The sequence below is a fragment of the Neovison vison genome, chromosome 7 (genome assembly GCF_020171115.1).
Source record: "Neovison vison isolate M4711 chromosome 7, ASM_NN_V1, whole genome shotgun sequence".
Taxonomy (NCBI): Eukaryota; Metazoa; Chordata; class Mammalia; order Carnivora; family Mustelidae; genus Neogale; species Neogale vison.
In genome coordinates, this window is record NC_058097.1 from 176,910,395 (window position 1) to 176,931,934 (window position 21,540).

A 21,540-nucleotide genomic window follows, 5' to 3' on the forward strand; every position below is an offset into this window, starting at 1 on the left:
GTATTTTATAGCATCAGATTATAGGCTGGTCCTTCTGAGTGAGTAGAATACAAAAATATTTCAGATCCAACTTTGTTCTCCTTGTTCTGCCAAAAATTGAGAAAGCTGCAACAATGAAGTTAATGAAATGTCCCTTGTTTGGCCACATATACTACTGAACATTTTTTTAAAATTATACTTATCATAAAAGTTATAGTTTTTTAATGATTCAAAACAAAAGTAATATGTTATAAATAATTTAAAAATTTATTTTCTGGTCCTTGTGCCATTCCACTTTGCAAGTTTTATGCATACTCAGTACCTTCAAATTACACATCTTCCCACCTGTTTTTACTTATTTTTACTTTTCTGAGCCTACATAATATGTATTTTTTATTGAAACTTTATTTTACTGTGTATCTTCTGTTCATAGTTTAAATACAAATATTTGAAGAGCCCTTTAAAGGCAGAGCTATAGTCAGGCTGTGTTCCTTCCATTTCTTTGTCAACATTTTATTTGTTTAGAAAATTATCAGGCTATCTATATGCTTTTCAGTGCTTACAACTCTGAAGTCTAGTTGAGCCAGAAATTTGCTGTTTGACCCCAGGGTTTCACTCTTTTTTTCCCCCCTGGCTACTTGTGAGAGCTTATTTAAAATTCTGAGTTCTCCCCTGGCAGCCACAGTTAGAGCTGCTTTGGCAAACTAAAAAGACTAAGAAAAATCATGCAAAGGCTCAATACTGCTTCCAGTGACCTACATTTGTAGCCAGCTTTTAAAAGATGGCATGTGCCTTATTTTCCAACAAGAAAATGAAAGATAAGATAAAAGTAGAAAGGGAAATAAACCCACCACTCTGTTACGAGCTTGAAAGAACCATTTCTGGTATAACATTAAAATAAACACAAAAGTTGGGGTTGATATTTGTGCATCACCAACATAAGAAAGGAATTTTACATGCAGAAAAGTAAACCTAAGTCATGTAGCAAAAATGCCATACTCTGTGATGGGATATTTGTCCTCAGAAGATGAAGTATATTTGGGATATGGGCTTGGATTTTAATTTCTGTGATGTTGCAGGACCTTGTACACTTATTCTCTCACATTAAGATAGAGATGATTCCCTGGCTACCTCATTCTGGAACTCCAAATTAAAAATGAAAAATTAAGAATTTTGCTTTCTAAATCTTAAAATGCTGCAGGCCTCACATTTACTTTCCAAAATTTTATTTTGAACACATTTAAAAAAAAAAAAAGAGTGGTTGTAAATGTTTGATGGTTATTGTCATGCTCAAATGTTAAAATCTTAGAATTGTTATATAGCACTTATCATTCTTTGAAAAGAAGCGACACAATGTCAGACTTGGGAATATTAGAAATGGAATTCATTTGTCCTCTGAATACTTTTTCTGAAGCATATTCAGAAGAGAAGATATTCAATCCTTTTGGATGAATTAAGTGACTTCAAATTCTGAAAACCAGAGACATTAAAACTTAAAACACACACACACACACATACTTTCTTAAATCAGCTCCCCAAATTAATGAAATTGACTCTTTAAATGAAATATTAAAGGATCCCATGAAGGAAGAGAGGTGGATACCATCAAGGATCATAGATTAAATAGAAAGTCTTTGAAGATTATATACAAAAGGATAGCTTTCTTCTCCCCTCTCATGCTCTCTCACCCTCCCTAAATCAAATAAATAAATAAAATCTTTTAAAAAGAAATTTTTTAAAAAGAGCACTTGGGTGGCTCAATAGATTGGATGACTGCCTTCGGCTCAGGTCAAGATCCCAGAGTCTCAGGATCAAGTCCCGCATCGGGCTCCCAGCACAACAGGGAATCTGCTTCTCCCTCTGACCTTCTCCCATCTCATCCTCTCCCTCACTCTCTCTCTCTCAAATAAATAAAATCTTTAAAAAAATAATTATTTAAAAAAAAAACAAGGATAGCTTTACTGTGTGAAAACCTTAAAGAAGACAAGGCTATCTTTCCATTTAGTGTTGGGGTGATTCTTTCAGGGGACAGTGTTTCTTTCCTGCAGTTTTGTTTCATTCATCAGAAACTAATGGTAGTTGCAGAAAATGGCCTTAATTCACCATAGTCATCTTTCCATGTTATATTAGTGAAATCAGATATCTGAAATGCATTTACCCGTTTTGTAAAATAGTTTTTACTACTGTGTGTATGTGTGTGTGTGTGTGTGTGTGTGTGTGTGTCTAAAAGTCTGCTAGATTTCAAAAACAGGGTCGATGGCATTAAACTGAAGACTTAAATTGGAAGTGGAAGATCTATCTGAGGCTATGAAGTGAAACTTCTTACCTTTCTATTTCTTAAAACAGATTATAACAAGATACTATAGAATTTTTAAAAACCTATATTATGCCTTTACCTGGTTGCCTCTACTTCTCAGTACTCAGGAAGCAGAAAGAGAATTGTTTTTTTTCTTTTACCACCAAATGTACATCACAAAATAATTTTCAAGTTTAATAAAAATAAAGTGATATCTAGTTTCATTTATTGTACCAAAATATACTAAGGATTTTTGTGACATCTTCCATTACCTGGGTTGATTTTGGAAAAATAGAAGAATATGATATCAAATAAATAAAACCAGTCACTTGTATGCTCCTGAGCTAGGAAATATAACTGATCTGGACCTCTTAAGTAAACATAATGCCTGATTACTACTAATTGAGATATCTTTGACAATAGATATACCAAAACTTTAGAATACTTCTTTTCCAACCTTGTAAAAATTCTGTGACCTCTCTGGCCCCATGTCAGGTTCTGCATTCAGTTGGAGTCTGCTTAAGAGATTCTCTCTTTCTCTCTCTCCCTCCCCTTTCCCCCCTCCCCCTCTCCCTGCTCATGCTCTCTCTCTTTCAAATAAACAAATTGAATTAAAGCTTAAAAAATCTTATGTTCTCAAACCTCAATTTAATAAATAATTATGTTAAGATCACTGTCACTATCTTAACTTCTCTAATAACTATATTTAGAGATGTTTTGGTTATATCAGGTTTTTAGAAATTATCTTAATTTATATTCAGTTGGGGCACTTAGCACTTAAAGGAATTATGTTGAAATCCTTTGCCAATATCAGAATCCTTCTATAACTCAAGTAATTATTTCATAACCTATTTGCTCAGTAAAGATTTTCGTATATCTTTTTATTAAGAGGACAGGTTAATAGGCATCCTTATACAGTAAACATTTACTAAAGGAATTATTGCACATGGTCTTATTATGTAAACCTGCTAAAACCAATGATTAAGTGGAGAATTCAGTCTACTTTTTTTTTTTTTTAAAGATTTTATTTATTTATTTGACAGAGAGAGAGATCACAAGCAGGCGGAGAGTCAGGCAGAGAGAGAGAGAGAGAAGCAGGCTCCCACCAAGCAAAGAGCCCGATGCGGGGCTCCATCCCAGGACACTGAGATCATGACCTGAGCCGAAGGCAGCGGCTTAATCCACTGAGCCACCCAGGCACCCCTTCAGTCTACTTTTTAAAACATTTCACGGGAATGCCCTGGTGGCTTAGTCCGTTAAGTGTCCAGCTCTTGATTTTCTGCTCAGATCATGATCTCAGGGTCCTGGGATCGAGCATCAGGCTCCGTGCTCAGCACAGGATCTGCTTGAGATCTGCCCTCCCTCTCCTTCTCCCTCTGCTCTCCCCCTGCTTGTGCTCTCTCTCTGTCTCCTTCTAAAATAAGTAAATGAGATCTTTTTTAAAAAATTAAAAATAAAACATTTCACAAGATGTATTTTAATATGTTATAAGGATACATTTGTTCACCATTTATTTTTCTTTCTGTAACTGGGGATGTAGATATAAAGATATACACACCCGTTCTCCATGTTATCCTTCTCCTTCCCCCATCTTAGTCAAGAAAATTGAGAGATCTTTCTTTCAGTCTTGTCACTACGTTTTCGGTTTATATCTTAACGAGAAATGTGATAAGGATCTATGGACAGCATTGAGAACACTGCTCTTATCCTAGTGGTTTCATTTTCTGTTTTGTAATGCATGTAATTGTTGTTGTTGCCAAAAGAAAAGCATCATTTTTATCAGTAGCTCAATTTTGGAAGTTTAATTAAAATAATAATTGTATGCCAATGTGAAAGTATTTCTCATCCTTTCTTATAATATTATTGATTTTGCCCCTTTACATTCAAGAGAAAAAATATATTAAAAATTTCTACCAAGATGTCCCTTGTACTGAATTTAGTGTGAAATATGGATGGATATAAATTCATTCTCTAATTATTAACCTTAAAGTCTGTTAAATTTAAAAACATTTTTTTATGTAACATCAGCTGTATACCCACAGACCCTCTGACTTACTCCATTGCAATCTACATTTCTGAATGCTTTTAACAATTAAAGTAACCTCTCCCTTAATATTTTTAAATATTTAAATGGAGGTAATATGAAGACCATATCTTTAATAGATGGATACTCAGGCTAGTTATTTGGAGTTCTTTTGTATTCAAATTATGAAATCAGTCAATAATATCTTTGAATTTGTTTCTCTTTCTAACTTTCAGAAAATAAATGTTCCCCAACTCCCCCCAAATCAACAAAGTAATATACTTACTGATACAATATAATATACTTACTGATACATGGATAATGCTTAAGTAGTATTAATTATACAGTTACCAAAACCTGCAAGGATCAAAAGATTTTATTTTTAAGAAGGATTTCTCATGCTGCATGGATTATGTTGCTACATAATAGCTCAGTAGTACTTCTGCTGAATTGTAAAATAGCTTAGAGAGGAGTATGATGCCCATAGTTGGTGTAATGCATTGGTAATTAAGAGGGTGGGAGGTTAAGCTTCATTAACTGCTGAGGGATTGTATCTTGGGTTTTATTATGCCCTAGAGAACATAAGAAGTGAGAAGGGTCAAACTGTTGGAATCAGATTTTGCTTGTGCATCTGCCAAAACAAAGACCACAAAATAATATAGCAGTAAGCACAGAATGGCATGAATTGAAAAGGGAAGAAATATATTTACGCATCTTAGGAAAAGGATAAATGTTTCTGGTAAAAAAAAAAAAATACACCTAATTACTGGACTATATTTTTGTATTGGAAGTTTATAATAATTTGGTTTCATATAGGTTTTTTTAAGTAGAATAAGCAGTTTTGTCCAAAGGTAGTGCCAGTTTCTTTTTCATGTTAATTTTCTGAAGTGATTCATCTGATTAAGAGAGAGAAATTTTATACTTTACACTATATCTTCTGTATAGACCTTATGAAGCCTGCTTTTTATTTTTACTTATTCCTAATCCTTCCTACCCAATCTATGGGTACTGTAGGCACCATACTGCATCAAAGAACCAAAAACCTGGTATTTTTTCTTTAAGGAAACAAGGGTATAACAATCATGAAATGTGTTCTGTTGGTGCACTCACCAACACAAGTAAGAAATCAAAGACTGGGATTTTCAAAAATACAAGGAAGGACCTTGATCTGTGATCTGTTACAACTGTAATCATTGAATATTTAAAAGCTTATTACTAGCATTCTCTTGTAAGACAGATTTAATTCAAACATTAATTAAATTTTTTGTTTGATTAGAATCAGACATTGTAACAAAAATATAGATTATAGCAATCATCATCTCTGATAGGGTCAGGGAGTCACAATGAGCAGGTTAGGTGATTACACATTTCAAAATATATAGGGCTTACAAATATAACAACATACTGAATATAAATTCTTAACAGAATACATTTCTGAACATTGAAAGACAAAAGTGTCAGAATTTAAAAAAAAAAAAGTGTCAGAATATTTGGGATGCCCATCTGGCTCAGTGAGAAGAGCATGCTACTCTTGATCTTGGGTCATGAGTTCAAGCCTCACTTTGGGCATGGAGCTTATTAAAAAAAAAAAAAATCAGAATATTCCTTTTTCCCAAAAATATCAGTTTTGGCATATCTTTAAATAATTCGTTTTCACTTGAATTCTGGATAGCAGTATTGAAACCATTAAGACAATTTTCATATAATGGATTTTTTTGTCAGAGAATTATATAGGACGATCTAACACTATTGCCTTTGTATTGAGTTTTTTTTTTTTTTTAAGGTTGTTTATTAGAGAGAGAGAGAGCACACACACAAGGTGGAGGGAGGGGCAAAGAGGGAGAGGAAGAAGCAGATTCCCCACAGAGCAGGGAGACAGACCTGAAAGGGGCTCCATCCCAGGACTCTGAAATCATGACCTGATCTGAAGGCAGACACTTAACCACCTGAGGCACCCAGGTGCCCCAGGTTTTAGTTGTTGACTTCACAATACTTAAAAACCACTGACTCTTAATTTGCATTGGTCAGTTTTTAATTTTCTGCTATTTTTGTTCAGCTTTCTGGCTAAAAGAAAGATACAAATGAAATTGACCAAGTGTTCACATAGGTCTATCTAGGTAAATTACTAGCATAACATTTATTCATACCATGTTGTGTTTAAAATTCTTTATATATTGATGGAATGCTTAAAAACAGATACTAAAGGAATTTTGGTCCATTTTCTAAAGAAATACCATATTTTATCAAATCTAAGATGCCACTGACCACAAGATGCAACACTGTTTTATGTATCACTGAAAAAACACTGCCAAATAAACTAAAACAGAATGTTGTCTTTTAACTTAGGATTTTTATTTAATTATTTGTAGGTTTTCTTAGGCATCTGTATTTTTTAAAAACATATCATACTTGTACATAAAAAAAGAACTAAATGTGTAACTTCTAAAACTTCATTCACATTCATATTGCTACTCTAATGAACTACTTTCTGTTTTATAGTCATTGACCATACCTGGTTTTTCATGATTCATGTTTACGTGATACCATTCTCTGTGTCATCAAGAACACTGATCATGTGAACATCTTAAAAGATGTTCCACTCTTGCGCCCAGATGTTATTCTAAAACAATGACATACAAGGACAGCTGGGTGGCTCAGTCAGGAAAGCATCCAACTCTTGATTTCAGCTCCATTCATCATCTCAGGGTCATGAGCTCAAGCCCCAACTCAGACTCTAGGCTTAGCAGGGTCTGCCTGAGATTCTCTCCCTTTCCCTACCCGCGCTTCGAACTCCACACTCCCTAACACGTGCCCTCTCCCTCCCTCTCTCTCTCAAATAAATAAATCATTCCTAGAAATAAAAAATTAAAAAAATAAAACAATGACATGCATTGTGCAATTATTGTTGCAGATGGCTATCTTTATTTTGCCAAAAAGTATCCATGGAATTTTTCCGGAAAACCAGAACTCATATTCTTCCTTAATTGAGCCATATATAGATTCTTGGCCAAGATATAAAAGAATTACATTTGCCCACTTACACACCAAGAGTAACAACCAATTTCTTACATATGCAGACATGATAACTTTTATCTGCTTGATATAATATCACCTGTAAAATACATCCCAATTTCAGTAATAATAACCTGGAAAAAAAAAAAAAAGAGAATCAGTGAAATACAGTTAAATATATATCTCAATTTTGAACCTGGGTTTTGGTGTGTTTGAATTACCCCCTTTCCAGAAACTCAGTTATCACAAATCTTAATTGTCCTTATTTACCATAATGCTACCAGTTTAAAAATAATCCCCATTTATGGAGCACCTGGGTGGCTCAGTCGTTAAGTGTCTGCCTTCAGCTCAGGTCATGATCCCAGAGTCCAAAAATAATACAAAAATAATGCAGATCATAGCAAAAAATTTAAGTAATAATAAAGGAATTTAAGTGAAAAGTGAACTTCTCCCCACCTATACTGTCTACAATCTATAGTTCCAGTCTTCCTCTATGAAAAGTCCCCAACATTGATTGTATTTAATTATTTTTAGTTACTCCAGTGGTTACTATTATAATTGTAAATTATACTCTTTGAGTTTTATTTTTGATTCATTTTATGTTGTACTATTAATTCAGTATATAAGATAAACTTACCACAACTATGTTTTGCTATCTCTTCTGCCTTCAACCTGTTATCTCTAACTTACTTGCACATTATCAATTATTACAACTCAAATTCTATAACTATAATTGAATCTTCAATACTCTGTAAGTTTATTTTATAAGTTGAAACACATCATTTAAGTTATCAAATTAGATAAATATTTTACTGAATCAGATCATATAATGGACTTCTTGGAAATGAAATGCCATCTTATGTCACTAAACTGAACTTCTAGAAGAAGACAGGAATCATTTCTTACATTCCCTCAGTTCCTTAGTTTCATGTCACATTTTTAGTTCCTTCCTTTTCTTCATGTTTAGCTTTTCATGTTCTTGTTATGCTTTTTATTCTTTTACCAGTACCAGCATTTCTTTTTTCCCCCAGTTTTATTAAGACAGAATTGACATGTAACATTGTATTGGTTTAATGTGTATACAAAATAATGATTTGATAATATGTATGTACTACAGAATGATCACTATGATAAGTTTAGCTAACATCCATCACCTCACTTATTACAAGCTTTTTTTCCTTGTGATGAGAATTTTAAGATCTATTCCTTAGCAACTCTCAAATACACAATACAGTATATTTTTAAAGTTTTATTTATGTATGTAATCTCTACAACAACATGTGGTTCAAACTCACAACTCCTTGATTGGGGGGGGCGTGTTCCTCTCACTGCATCAGTAGGGTGCCCCAGCAACCCAGTATTGTTAACTCTAGTCCCCATGCTGCACATTCCATCCCCATGACTTACTTATCTTATATGGAAGTTTGTACCTTTTGGCCACAGTGAACTATTTATTCCACCCTCACCTCTGGCAACCACCAATCTGTTCTCTGTTTCTAGGAGTTCGGTTTCTTAGATTCCTCATATAAGTAAGATCATACATTATTTGCCTTTCTCTATCTGACTAATTTTGCGTAGCATAATACTTACAAGATTACTCATGTTGTCACCAATGGCAAGATTTTCCTTCTTTTTTATTGTCACATACTCTTCTGTTGTGCATATATACCACATTTTCATTAGTCTTCTGTCAGTGGACACTTAGGTTGTTTCCATGTGTTGGGTGTTGTAAAGAAGGCTGCAGGGATCGTGGGGGTGCAAATCTGTCTTCAGAAGTGAAATTGCTAAATCATATGGTAGTTCCTTTTTAACATTTTGAAGAACCTCCGTATCTTTCATAGTAGCTATACCAATTTACATTTCCACCAGCAGTACACAGTGGTCCCCTTTTCTCCACATCCTCACCAACTTTTAGCTCTTTATTTTTAAAAATATTTTATTTACTGATTTGATAGAGAGAGAAAGAACAAGCAGGGGGAACAGCAGGCGGGGGAGAGGGAGAAGCGGGCTCTCTAATGAGTATGGATCCCACTGTGGGGCTCTCTATACCAGGACCCTGGAATCATGACCTGAGCTGAAGGCAGATGCTTAGCCGACTGAGCCACCCAGGTCCCAAATCTCTTGTATTTTGATGACAGCCATTCTCACAGATATGTAAAATAAAATTAACTTTTTATTTTCTGGTTGAAAGAAGATCTATAGGTCTTCATTTTATTATTAAGGCGTTACCAGTTTATTATAGTTTTTTTTTATGATTTCTACCTCCTTTTTGGCTTCCTTTTTTAATGGCTCAATTACATCTTCAAATACTCTTTTTTTTTTAATCATTTTTATTAACATACAATGTATTGTTTGCCCCAGGGGTACAGGTCGGTGAATCATCAGGCTTACACATTTCACAGCACTCACCATAGCACATACCCTCCTCAATGTCTATAACCCAGCCACCCTATCCTTACACCCCCACCCCGAGCAACCCTCAGTTTGTTTTGTGAGATTAAGAGTCTCTTATGGTTTGGCTCCCTCCTGATCCCATTTTGTTTCATTTTTCCCTTCCCTACCCACCACAATCCCCCACCTTGCCTTTCAAATTCCTCATACAGAGAGATCACGTGATAATTGTCTTTCTTTGGTTGACTTATGCTCATGGATTTTAAGAACAAATACTGTGAAAATTTCTGTGCTACCTAAAGCAATCTACACATTTAATGCAATCCCTATCAAAACACCATCTTTCTTTTTTTTTTTTTCAAAGAAATGGGACAAATAATCCTAAAATTTATATGGAACCAGAAAAGACTCCAAATAGCCAGAGGAGTGTTCAAAAAGAAAGCCAAAGTTGGCAGCATCACAATTCCAAACTTCAAGCTCTATTACAAAGCTGTCATCATCAAGACAGTATGGTACTGGCACAAAAACAGGCATGTAGATCAATGGAACAGAATAGAGAGCCCAGAAACAGACCCTCAACTTTATGATAAACTAATCTTTGACAAAACAGGAAAGAATGTCCAATGGAAATAAGACAGTCTCTTCAACAAATGGTGTTGGGAAAACTGGACAGCCACATGCAGAAGAATGAAACTGGACCATTTCCTTACACCACACACAAAAATAGACTCCAAATGGATGAAAGACCTCAATGTGAGACAGGAATCCATCAAAATCCTTGAGGAGAACATAGGCAGCAACCTCTTTGACCTCAGCCACAGCAAATTCTTCCTAGAAACATCACCAGAGGCAAGGGAAGCAAGGGCAAAAATGAACTATTAGAACTTCATCAAGATCAAAAGCTTTTGCACAGCAAAGAAAACAGTCAACAAAACCAAAGACAACTGACAAAACGAGAGAAGATAGTCGCAAATGACATATCAGATAAACGGCTACAAAATCTATATCTAAAATCTATAAAGAACTTATCAGACTTAACACCCAAAGAACAAATAATCCAATCAAGAAATGGGCAGGCAGAAGACATGAACAGACATTTCTGCAAAGAAGATATCCAGATAGCCAACAGACACATGAAAAAGTGCTCCATATCACTTGGCATCAGGGAAATACAATTCAAATACTTTTTTTTTTTAATATTTTATTTATTTGACAGAGAGAGAGATCACAAGTAGGAAGAGCAGCAGGCAGAGAGAGAGGGGGGAAGCAGGCTCCCCGCTGAGCAGAGAGCCCAATGCGGGGCTCGATCCCAGGACCCTGAGATCATGGCCTGAGCACAAGACAGAGGCTTAACCCACTGAGCCACCCAGGCGCCCCACAATTCATATACTTTTAAAAAGAAAAGTTTGGACACCGTCTTTGGGGTGATCCGTGGTGGACATTTTGAGGGCAGCTGACCTGCAGCCTGCGCGTCCCGGACCGCCTCCCGTGGAAGCCTGAGCCGGCCGTGTAGCTTTCTCCCTTTGTCTCATAACCATGTCCACCAACGAGAATGCTAATTCACCAGCTGCCCGCCTTAACAGATTCAAGAACAAGGGGAAAGACAGTACAGAAATGAGGCGGCGTCGAATAGAAGTTAATGTGGAGCTGAGGAAAGCGAAGAAGGATGACCAGATGCTGAAAAGGAGAAACGTAAGCTCGTTTCCCAATGATGCTACCTCTCCACTGCAGGAAAACCGCAACAACCAGGGCACTGTAAATTGGTCAGTTGATGACATTGTCAAGGGCATAAATAGCAACAATTTGGAAAGCCAGCTCCAGGCTACTCAAGCTGCTAGGAAACTGCTTTCTCGGGAAAAGCAGCCCCCCATAGACAACATAATCCGGGCTGGTTTGATTCCAAAATTTGTGTCCTTCTTGGGCAGAACTGATTGTAGTCCCATTCAGTTTGAATCCGCTTGGGCTCTCACCAACATTGCTTCCGGACCTCCGAACAGACCAAGGCTGTGGTCGACGGAGGCGCGATCCCAGCCTTCATTTCCCTGTTGGCATCTTCCCACGCCCACATCAGCGAACAGGCTGTGTGGGCGCTAGGAAACATTGCAGGGGACGGTTCCGTTTTTCGAGACTTGGTTATCAAGTATGGTGCGGTTGATCCGCTTCTGGCTCTCCTCGCGGTTCCGGATATGTCATCGTTAGCATGTGGCTACTTACGTAACCTGACTTGGACACTTTCAAACCTTTGTCGCAACAAGAACCCCGCACCCCCGCTAGATGCCGTCGAGCAGATTCTTCCTACCTTAGTTCGTCTCCTGCATCACGATGATCCAGAGGTCTTGGCAGATACCTGCTGGGCCATCTCCTACCTGACGGATGGTCCAAACGAACGGATTGAAATGGTCGTGAAAACAGGAGTTGTGCCCCAGCTTGTGAAGCTTCTAGGAGCTACTGAGTTGCCCATTGTGACTCCTCCGCTAAGAGCCATAGGAAATATTGTCACTGGGACAGATGAACAGACTCAGGTTGTAATAGATGCAGGAGCGCTTGCTATCTTTCCCAGCCTGCTAACGAACCCCAAAACTAATATTCAGAAGGAAGCCACGTGGACAATGTCAAACATCACAGCTGGCCGCCAGGACCAGATACAGCAAGTTGTGAATCACGGATTAGTCCCGTTCCTCGTTGGTGTTCTCTCTAAGGCAGACTTTAAGACACAAAAGGAAGCTGTCTGGGCTGTGACCAACTATACAAGTGGTGGGACAGTTGAACAGATAGTATACCTCGTCCATTGTGGCATAATAGAACCACTGATGAACCTCTTAACTGCGAAGGATACCAAAATTATTCTGGTCATTCTGGATGCCATTTCCAACATCTTTCAGGCTGCTGAGAAACTAGGTGAAACTGAGAAACTTAGTATAATGATTGAAGAATGTGGAGGTTTGGACAAAATCGAGGCTCTGCAAAACCATGAAAATGAGTCTGTGTACAAAGCTTCATTAAACTTGATTGAAAAGTATTTCTCTGTAGAGGAAGAGGAAGATCAGAATGTTGTGCCAGAAACTACCTCTGAAGGCTATACGTTCCAGGTTCAGGATGGCACTGCTGGGACCTTTAACTTTTAGCTTGTACAGCCGACGCAGAAAGTTGTTTGTGGTGTGCTTTGTTTGGTAGAAGTTTGTCTTACTGTTTCTCTACTAAGAACTCTTTTTAAATGTGTTTTGTTATTGTAGCACTTTTTACAACAGAACTCTACTTGACCAGTTCCAAACTGTAAAAACTGTATGAAGCTCCTCCTGCCAGTGGGTTTCTTATTTCTATGTGGACTCTCCTCTCTTGCAGTGTCCTGTAAATAAAGATTAAATTCCACCCTTTTCTTTAAAAAAAAAAAAAAAAAAGAAAAGAAAAGTTTGTGGTAGGTAAGCTTTTGAAATATTATATGCTTTTTTAAAAATGACTGTATTTTGTGTTTACACTTAATAGATAATTTTCATCAATGGAAATTTCTTTTTTTTTTTAAGATTTTATTTATTTATTTGAGACAAAAAGAGAGAGCGCATGCACTAGTCAGGGGTGGGGAGGGAGAGAAGGAGAGGGATAAACAGACTCCCCACTGAGCAGGGAACCCAGTGTGATGGGGGCTGTATCCCAGGACCCTGAGATCATGACCTGAGTATAAAGCAGATGCTTGGGGCACCTGGATGGCTCAGTGCTCAGTCATTAATATCTGCCTTTGGCTCGAGTCATGATCCCAGGGTCCTGGGATTGGGCCTGCATGGGGCTCCCCGCTCAACAGGAAGCCTGCTTCTTCCTCTTCTACTCCCCCTGCTTATGTCCTCTCTCTCACTGAGTCTCTGTCAAATAATTAAATAAAGTCTTTTAAAAAACAAAATTCAACCAGATGCTTAACCAACTGAGCCACCCAGGCATCCGCTCAGTGGAAATTTCAGTAACAAGTTGCCTCATACTTTGAAGACATTGTTCCATTGTCTTCTACAATCCAGGATTGCTAAGGTATCTGGTGCTAATCTATTTCTTTTTCATTAGTGAGTAGTATATTTTCCTCTCTTTTAAAGCTGTCAGGCTTTTACCTTTATCCCTCAAATTATGAAAGGGCATGACAATCCTTTTAATGGGTCTTTTTTCCATTCAACTGGTTTAATTCTTCATACATCTTTACAGTTTGAAATACGATGTCATCTCCATAAATGTTTAAAACTCTGATTTTTTAAATTAAATTTTGATCATGTAAGTAATTCACAATTAGTATACATTCTCTTTTCTACAGGTTATATCATAAATAAAGTTCAGCTCACATGCCCCAAATTCCATTTAACCCCATCTCCCACCTTCAGTAGGTTAACTGCTTTTTGGGATTTGATGTGAATTTTTCCAAACAAAAAATACATACATACATGTATATGTAATCAACTCTCTTTGTTTTGTGCTTATGGTTTTTTTCATTAGCTTTCTTGGCGTATAGTTTATATATAATAAAATTTACCAATTTTATATACAATTTGATTAAGTCATAATAAATGTATACAGTTGTGTAACCACCACAATCATAACATAAAACCTTTCCATCCCCTCAGAAATGTGTCTCTTTGCAGTTAATCTCCTCTTCCTACCTGGCCCCTTCCTACCATTTGGCCCCAATCAGTTTACCATCTCTATAATTTGCCTTTCCTAGAATTTCACATATTTGGGATCATGTGGTATATAGTATTTTGTATCTGGCTTCTTTCACTTAACATAATGCTTTTCAGATTAACCATGTATCTGTGTGTGTCACTAGAGTTGATTCCTTTTACTGCTTTTATTAGCCATTCATTAATTGATGGACATTTGATTGGTTTCTACTTTTTGACTATTAAATGAAGTTGCTATCTACACACCTCTGTATGAGCATATGTTGTTACTTCTTTTAGGTAAATACTCAGGAGATGAATTGCTGGGTCATATTGAAAGTAAATTATTTAATTTTTAAGGAAATTTCCAAAATTTTCTAAAGCTGCTTTGCAATTTTGCATTCCTACCAGGAGTGTATAAGATTTCTAATTGCCGCTTTCCTTTTTAACATTTGGTGTTGTCGTGTTTTAAATTTTATTTTAACAATTCTAGTGTATATACAGTGATATCTCATTGTGCTTTTAATTTGCATTTTACTAATCACTAATGGTGTTGAGCACCTTTTCATGTGTTTGTTTGCCACCCATGTATCTTTGGATGAGGTGTCTATTCAATTCTTATCCATTTTTTATTTGATTGTATTTTTATCATTGATTTATAAGTGTTCTTTTATATTCTGGATACAAGTCCTATATCAAATATTTGTTTTGCAAATATTTTTTTCCCAACCTATGGCTTGCCTCTTTCTTAGCAGTATCTTTTGAAAGCATTAATTTTTTTACTTTTATTAACTCCAGTGCCTCAATTTTTTATTTTATATTTCACGCTATATTTTTGTCCTATTTAAGAAATATTTGCTTTCTTTTCTTAAAGGGCTAGATAGCAAATATTTTTGGCTTTGTAGAGACTGTATGGTTTCTGTCATAATTACTTGATTCTGCTATCAAGCAGCCATAAACAATTCTTAAGCAAACTCCAATAAAACTTTATATACAAAAACAGGCCCACAAGCCAGTTTTCTGACTCCTAGGATAACCCCAAATCACTGAAGTTTTCTCCTTCATTGTTTTCTGAGAATTTGTTACCATTCTTTCCCTATTGAATTGCCTTGGCATTTATGTAGAAAATCAAATAAATATGTGGGTCTCTTTTCAACTTTTGTTTCTGTTCATTGACCCACGTATCTATCTTATACGAACGTCATCATTCTGTTTTTATAATGTCTTAAAATCAGGTATTTTTAAGTCTTCCCACTTTCTTCCTTTGCATAGTTGTTATGTCTATAATATAGCTTTTGCATTTCCAAATAAATTTTAAATTCAGCTTGCTAGTTTATATGAAAAAGTTGGCTAGAATTATTCTTTTTCTTCTCCAGTTATTTTTTCCCTCTGTCCCTTTTATTTTTTTTTTAAAGGTTTATTTATTTGACATAGAGAGAGTGTGCATGAGCAGGGGGAGGTGGAAGAGGAAGGGCAGGCAGAGGGAGAAGCAGACTCCCCGTTGAACAGGGAGCCTGATGCGGGACTTGATCCCAGGTCCCTGGGATCATGACCTGAGCAGAAGGCAGCCACTTAACTGACTGAGCCACCCAGGTGCCCCCCTGTCCTTTGTTTTTGATAGTTTCTGTTGCTATCATCAAATTCATTGGTGTATGGTTTGCTCGTATTGTCTCCTCACTATATTGTTATGAACGTATTTCCTTTTGTTCATTTTATGTTATTTTAAAGAAAATTTTGTTTTTAATGAGTTAGTGTGTAGCCACTGCTAAGATAAATTATACTTTCATTTCTATCAAATAAATTTTATTGGATATCCAAATATACAAGTCACCATTTTAAGCAAAGGAAACAGCAGTCCTAGACTTGGAGGCAGAAATCTTAGGACATCCTGAATAAGCATACATTGTCCACTTTGTAAGGCAATAATATGAAATAAAGTTCAAATTTATATCTTTGTTACAAATACATATAAAGTTATATCTTCTTTGTGAGCAAGGAAGAGTTAACTGAGAGTTCTATGGATACATTCGGCCAGAAGCCAAGAAATGAATTAGCGGGTCTGGAATGAATGAGAAAATAATTGTGTTAAAGTAAGGGTGGAGGAGCTGAGAGAAAGGGAGAAAAGAATGAAAGATGATAGCTTGACTGAGTATACTTTGAATTTGACATGCAGTCAAACATTCAAATAGAATATCGAGAAAGCAGGTAAATCTCTGGGCCCAGAAATTGGGGGAATAATTGAAAATAGAGATTTGCTAGCCATCATTTCTTTCTCCATCAAACATTTACTGAATGCCTACTGTGTGCCAGTAACTATGTTATACAACTGAATGTTTTTGTCCTCCCTCAAATTCACATCCTTCCAGCCTAATAGCCCCAAAGTCTTAGCTCATTCCATCATCAACTATAAGTCTAAAGTCTATTCTATCATCTAAATCAGGTATGGATAAGACTTGACACATGGTTCATTCTGAGGCAAAATTCTACTCTAGTTGTTTAACCTGGTGAACCTGTCAAACCAGACAAATTATGGGCTTTTAAGTACAATATAAAACAGACATAAGACAGACATTCTAATTCCAAAAGGGAGAAATCGGAGAGAAGGAAGGAGTGATAGATTCTAAGCAAGCCCAAAATTTAGCCAGGTAAATTCCATTAGGTCTTAAGGCTCATGAATACAGTTCTTTGGTTGCATGCTGTACCTTCTAGGCCCATTGGGGTAACAGCATCATACCCCTTCAGCTGGACAGGACACCACCCACATGACTTGGTTGGGCTGCAGTCTCACCCTTTGAAACCAAGATTGAGGCAGCCACGCCCCACGGCAGGCTGAGGGCTCTGAGCCTGTGGTAGGAGCAGGAGGCTGATGATTGCTTAATCACCTTTGGGATCTTTTCTTCCCTTCTTTTTTGCAGGATAGCTCAGGCTTGAAGACAAATTGTTCAATGGACAAGCCTATAAAATCCAAGAAGTCTAACTACCTTCCTTAATTCCATCCTGCTTTGTCTGTAGTTCAAACTGGCAGTGTTTCTGCTGGTAGAATAGCTCTATTCCTGGCTTGTGCTGAGATGACTGGGAAAGTCCATGAGTCATACTCAGGATCTCTTTATCAAATGGTTGTTCAGCCATACCTTTAGTGTTCTCTTCAGAACCAGCTTTTTCATTTTTTATAATATATGGACTGAGAATTTTCTGAATTTTCAAGTTCTGGTTCTTTTTGCTTGATAATTCCTTGTTTAATTCATCTCCTTTTGCATTTTACTATAAGCCTGAATAGGAAGTCATCAGAGAGGGAGAAAAACCGTAACAGACCCTAAACTATAGGAAACAAACTGAAGGTTGCTGGAGGGGAGAAGGGTGAGGAGAGGGGGTAACTGGGTGATGAGCATTAAGGAGGGCATGTGATGTGATGAGCACTGGGTGTTACACACAACTGATGAATTATTGAACACTACATCCGAAACTAATGGTGTATGTGGTATGTCGGCTAATTGAATATAAATTCTAAAAAAAAAGAAATCTCCGCTAAATACTCAGTTTTATTGCTCATAAGTTGTACCTTCCACAGAATATTAGAACACAGTTCAGCCAAATTCTTTGCTACTTTGTAACAAGGAGTGCCTGTCCTCTAGTTTCTAGTTATATGTTTCTTATTTCCATTGGAGACTTACTGGAATCTCCCTTAACATCCATATTCTAGCCTGCATCCCAGAACTCTTTCAGCCTATCCATTACCCAATTTCAAAGTCACTTCAACATCGTTAGGTACTTGTTACAACAGAACCACATTTTTGTGCCAAAATCTGTTTAAGTAATCTTAAGCTACCATAACAGAACAAGAATACTTTAAGACTGGCTTAAACTATTGAAATTTATTTTCTTATAGTTCTGGAGTCTGGGAAGTCCAGGATCAAGGTGCTGGCCAATTTAGTTCCTGTGGAGGACTCTTCCTGACTTGTAGATGACTCTTAATGTGTTTAAGCATCCCCTTCCCAGACTGCTCCATCCTTCTCCTCCAACTGGACTGCTTGTTCTGTAGACAGTTATTACTCTGGCACTCTCCTTCATCGTCCTAACAACTGCTCTGACTTTGCTGGTAGTGGAGTACATCCTCTAGGGACTTGAGAGTGAGGAGATAGAGGTTGAGGTGGTAGAGACTTTAAACATTGCACATCTGAATTTGTCTTAATTTCACTCTCAAATTTAACATTTCTTCAGTCAAATATAGAATTGTAGACTGAAAAATAACTTTGCTTCTGAAAAGTCCAGATCCTGCAAGCTTTTCAGTTGTTTTCCTTTTTCCCTCGTATTCTGAAGTGTCAGAATTCTATGCTTTAGTGTATGTCTGTTTTCATTCATAGTTTGAATAATCAGGATTTTAAATCTGTATCTCCCATTTTTTATTTCTGGAAATTTCTCTTAGATTATTTCTTTGATATTTTCCTCTATTATCTCTGTTTCTCTAAAATCCTTTTGTGGTGTCAACCTCCTGGACTAATTCTCTAAATATTTTCTTTTCTCTCTCATTTTCTATCTTTTTAAGAGGTCATATAGCATAATGGTTAAGAAACTGAGTGTTGGGGTGCCTGGGTGGCTCAGTCGGTTAAGCGGCCGAGATTCTTGATTTCTGCTTAGGTCATAATCTCTGTGTCCTGGGGTAAAGCCCTGTGTTGGGCTCCGTGCTCAGTGGGGAGTCTACTTGAGGATTCTCTCTCCCTCTTCCTTTGTCCCTTCCCCCACACTCACTCTCTCTTTCTAAAGTAAATAAATATTTTAAAAAAGAGAGAGACAATGATAAAATAATGGATTTGTCCATTACAAATCCTTGTTCCGCCATTGAGTTACTTTGTGATCTTCAACAGTTTAACCTTTATGCTCCAATGTCTTCATGTATAAAATTGTTTTGTTAATAGTGCTTACTTAAGATTGTTTAAGGATTAAATATGTTGGTTGTATAAAGTAGGTAGAATAGTGCCTGGGAATTGGAAATTGCTTTAAAATGTTAGCTATCATTTTTTTTTAACATTGCTCTCATTGTTATTGTTATTGTACCTTTATTCTGAGAGATTGACCAACTTGATCTTCTAGAACTTCTAGATCATTTTTTTTAATCTCCTAGTACATTTTCAATTTCTACAAACTCAGGTTTTTTTCTTATTGTTTCCTTTTACTGAAGTGTTTCTTACACGCCATCTCATATAATAGATACTACTTTTTATTCTTTTTGAAGTTTTTATCTGTTCATGGTATTGTTTCCTGCTCATTTGTCTTGGTCTTTGAATTCCATATTAGATGCTTATTTCAAATATCTGATAATTCTTGGCTGTCTTTTAATATTGAAGAGTAAGAGACTAGAAGGCTAGTTGGAAAGTACTGTGTATTTAGGCACATAACTTGTGATCTGATAGGTTTACTATAAATTTAGCTAGTGGTATCTCTCTAAAGGCCTTTTCCCTAAATTTTGTCAATTTCTCCAGGGAGGATTCCTTTAATCTCCTGATCTCCAGCCAGTTCTGCTTAAGAATGTCTTCTGGCCTTGTTAGAGCCTAGCAGTGGGAACCAACTATGTGCACGTGTTGGGGTTCTGGGGGTATCTCACTCTTCTTTATGAAGATTTGCAAAGTTACCCTGTCTCCAATATGATGTTTCACCCCTGCCCTCTGCCGTGTTTCTACTTCCAGTTTATCAGATGTGACCTATCCATATCTCTTACACAGTTGGGGAGGAGTTATATCCTGGCTTTTAGTAAAAAATAGGGGATCTGAGAGATCTTTTGTTTTTAAAGATTTTCAACCAATCCTTCTCCTTTGACACACAAGAGTGTTCCTCCTTGCTTGCTAAAATTACTGGTCTTTTCTGCAAGTATACCTGTTATTAGAATTTGTTAAAGCCAAGTGGTAGAAACTGGGATATATGTGTTTATTATATTATTCTTTATTATTTCTATGTGTTTTATATATCCCATAGAAAAATACTAATTTGAGATGCAAGGCCTTATGTTATAAACATTCTCAGATTGCAAACAACTGAAAGGTCCAACAGTAAGGAAATAATAAACTGAATTTTAATTAAGTCATACAATTTAATATATAGCCATTGAAAATCTTATTTTTGAAATGTGGGGATGCTCACAATACTATGTTAAAAATGTAAAATACAGAGGTGCCTGGGTGTCACAGTTGCTTAAGCATCTGACTCTTGGTTTCTGTTCAGGTCATGATCTCAAGGTCATTAAGATCCAGCCTTGGTTCAGGTGTCACACTCAGCTCAGAATCTGCTTAAGTTTCTCTCTCCCTCCTGTACCTCCCCACCAAGTGCTCTCACTCTCTCTCAAAAAAATAAATCTTTTTTTAAGATGTAGAATACAAATAATACACATTATCATATGCCTAACAGGCAGCATGCATTTTGTAAAAGGTGTATATATATTTTTAAAAGCCTGGAGGGAAATACTTGAATATGTTCAGAGTTATTATTCCTAGGTGGTAGGTTAATAGGTAATTGTTTATTATTTTATATGTTTCTTTATCTTACAACTTTCTTTGTTGAAGATTTACCACTTTTAAAATCAATTGCTGTCCAGTCAGTATTGATTTTTAAAGGTATAGTTGTATACTATTTTTTTTATGGTAAAGAGACATTTCTATCTTTAAAGTTTTTATTTTAAGTCCAGTTAGTTAACATACAGGGGTATGTTAGTTTCAGGTGTACAGTACAGCTATCCAGTGAGATGAATGCTGTTATCTCTATATTTCAGATAGTGAGTAGAGACATGGAGAGGTCCAATAGGTGGTCAGGGTAACCATAGACACAGCTGTTACACAGTGTGTAAAGTCAAGATTTAAACCTAAACAATCTGGTAGTAGAATTCATACTCATAACCACTATATTGTACCATATGCCTCACAAATATGAAACAAATATGAAAACATAATTTATATTTTGTAAGATAGTAAGGCTTTGCTGGGAATGATGGGTTCAGAGTTTAAATGATATAACTAGTTTCTAATACCAGCATAAATTAAACTTTTTTTTTTAAAGATTTTATTTATTTATTTGACAGAGATCACATGTAGGCAGAGAGGCGGCAGGGTGGGGGGAGCAGGCTCCCTGCTGAGCAGAGAGCCTGATGATGATTCTGGGCTTCATCCCAGGACTCTGGGATTATGACCTGAGCCAAAGACAGAGGCTTTAACCCACTGAGCCAC

At 36.5% G+C, this 21,540-nt stretch overlaps 1 protein-coding gene and 1 pseudogene across 1 annotated transcript in view; both read left to right on the forward strand.

The window, feature by feature from the left end:
* Positions 1-21,540, forward strand: part of ELP4 (elongator acetyltransferase complex subunit 4) — a 242,755-nt gene that overhangs the window by 33,041 nt on the left and 188,174 nt on the right. The gene's annotated exons all lie outside the window — the stretch shown is intronic.
* LOC122912815 lies at positions 11,149-13,070 on the forward strand (annotated as a pseudogene).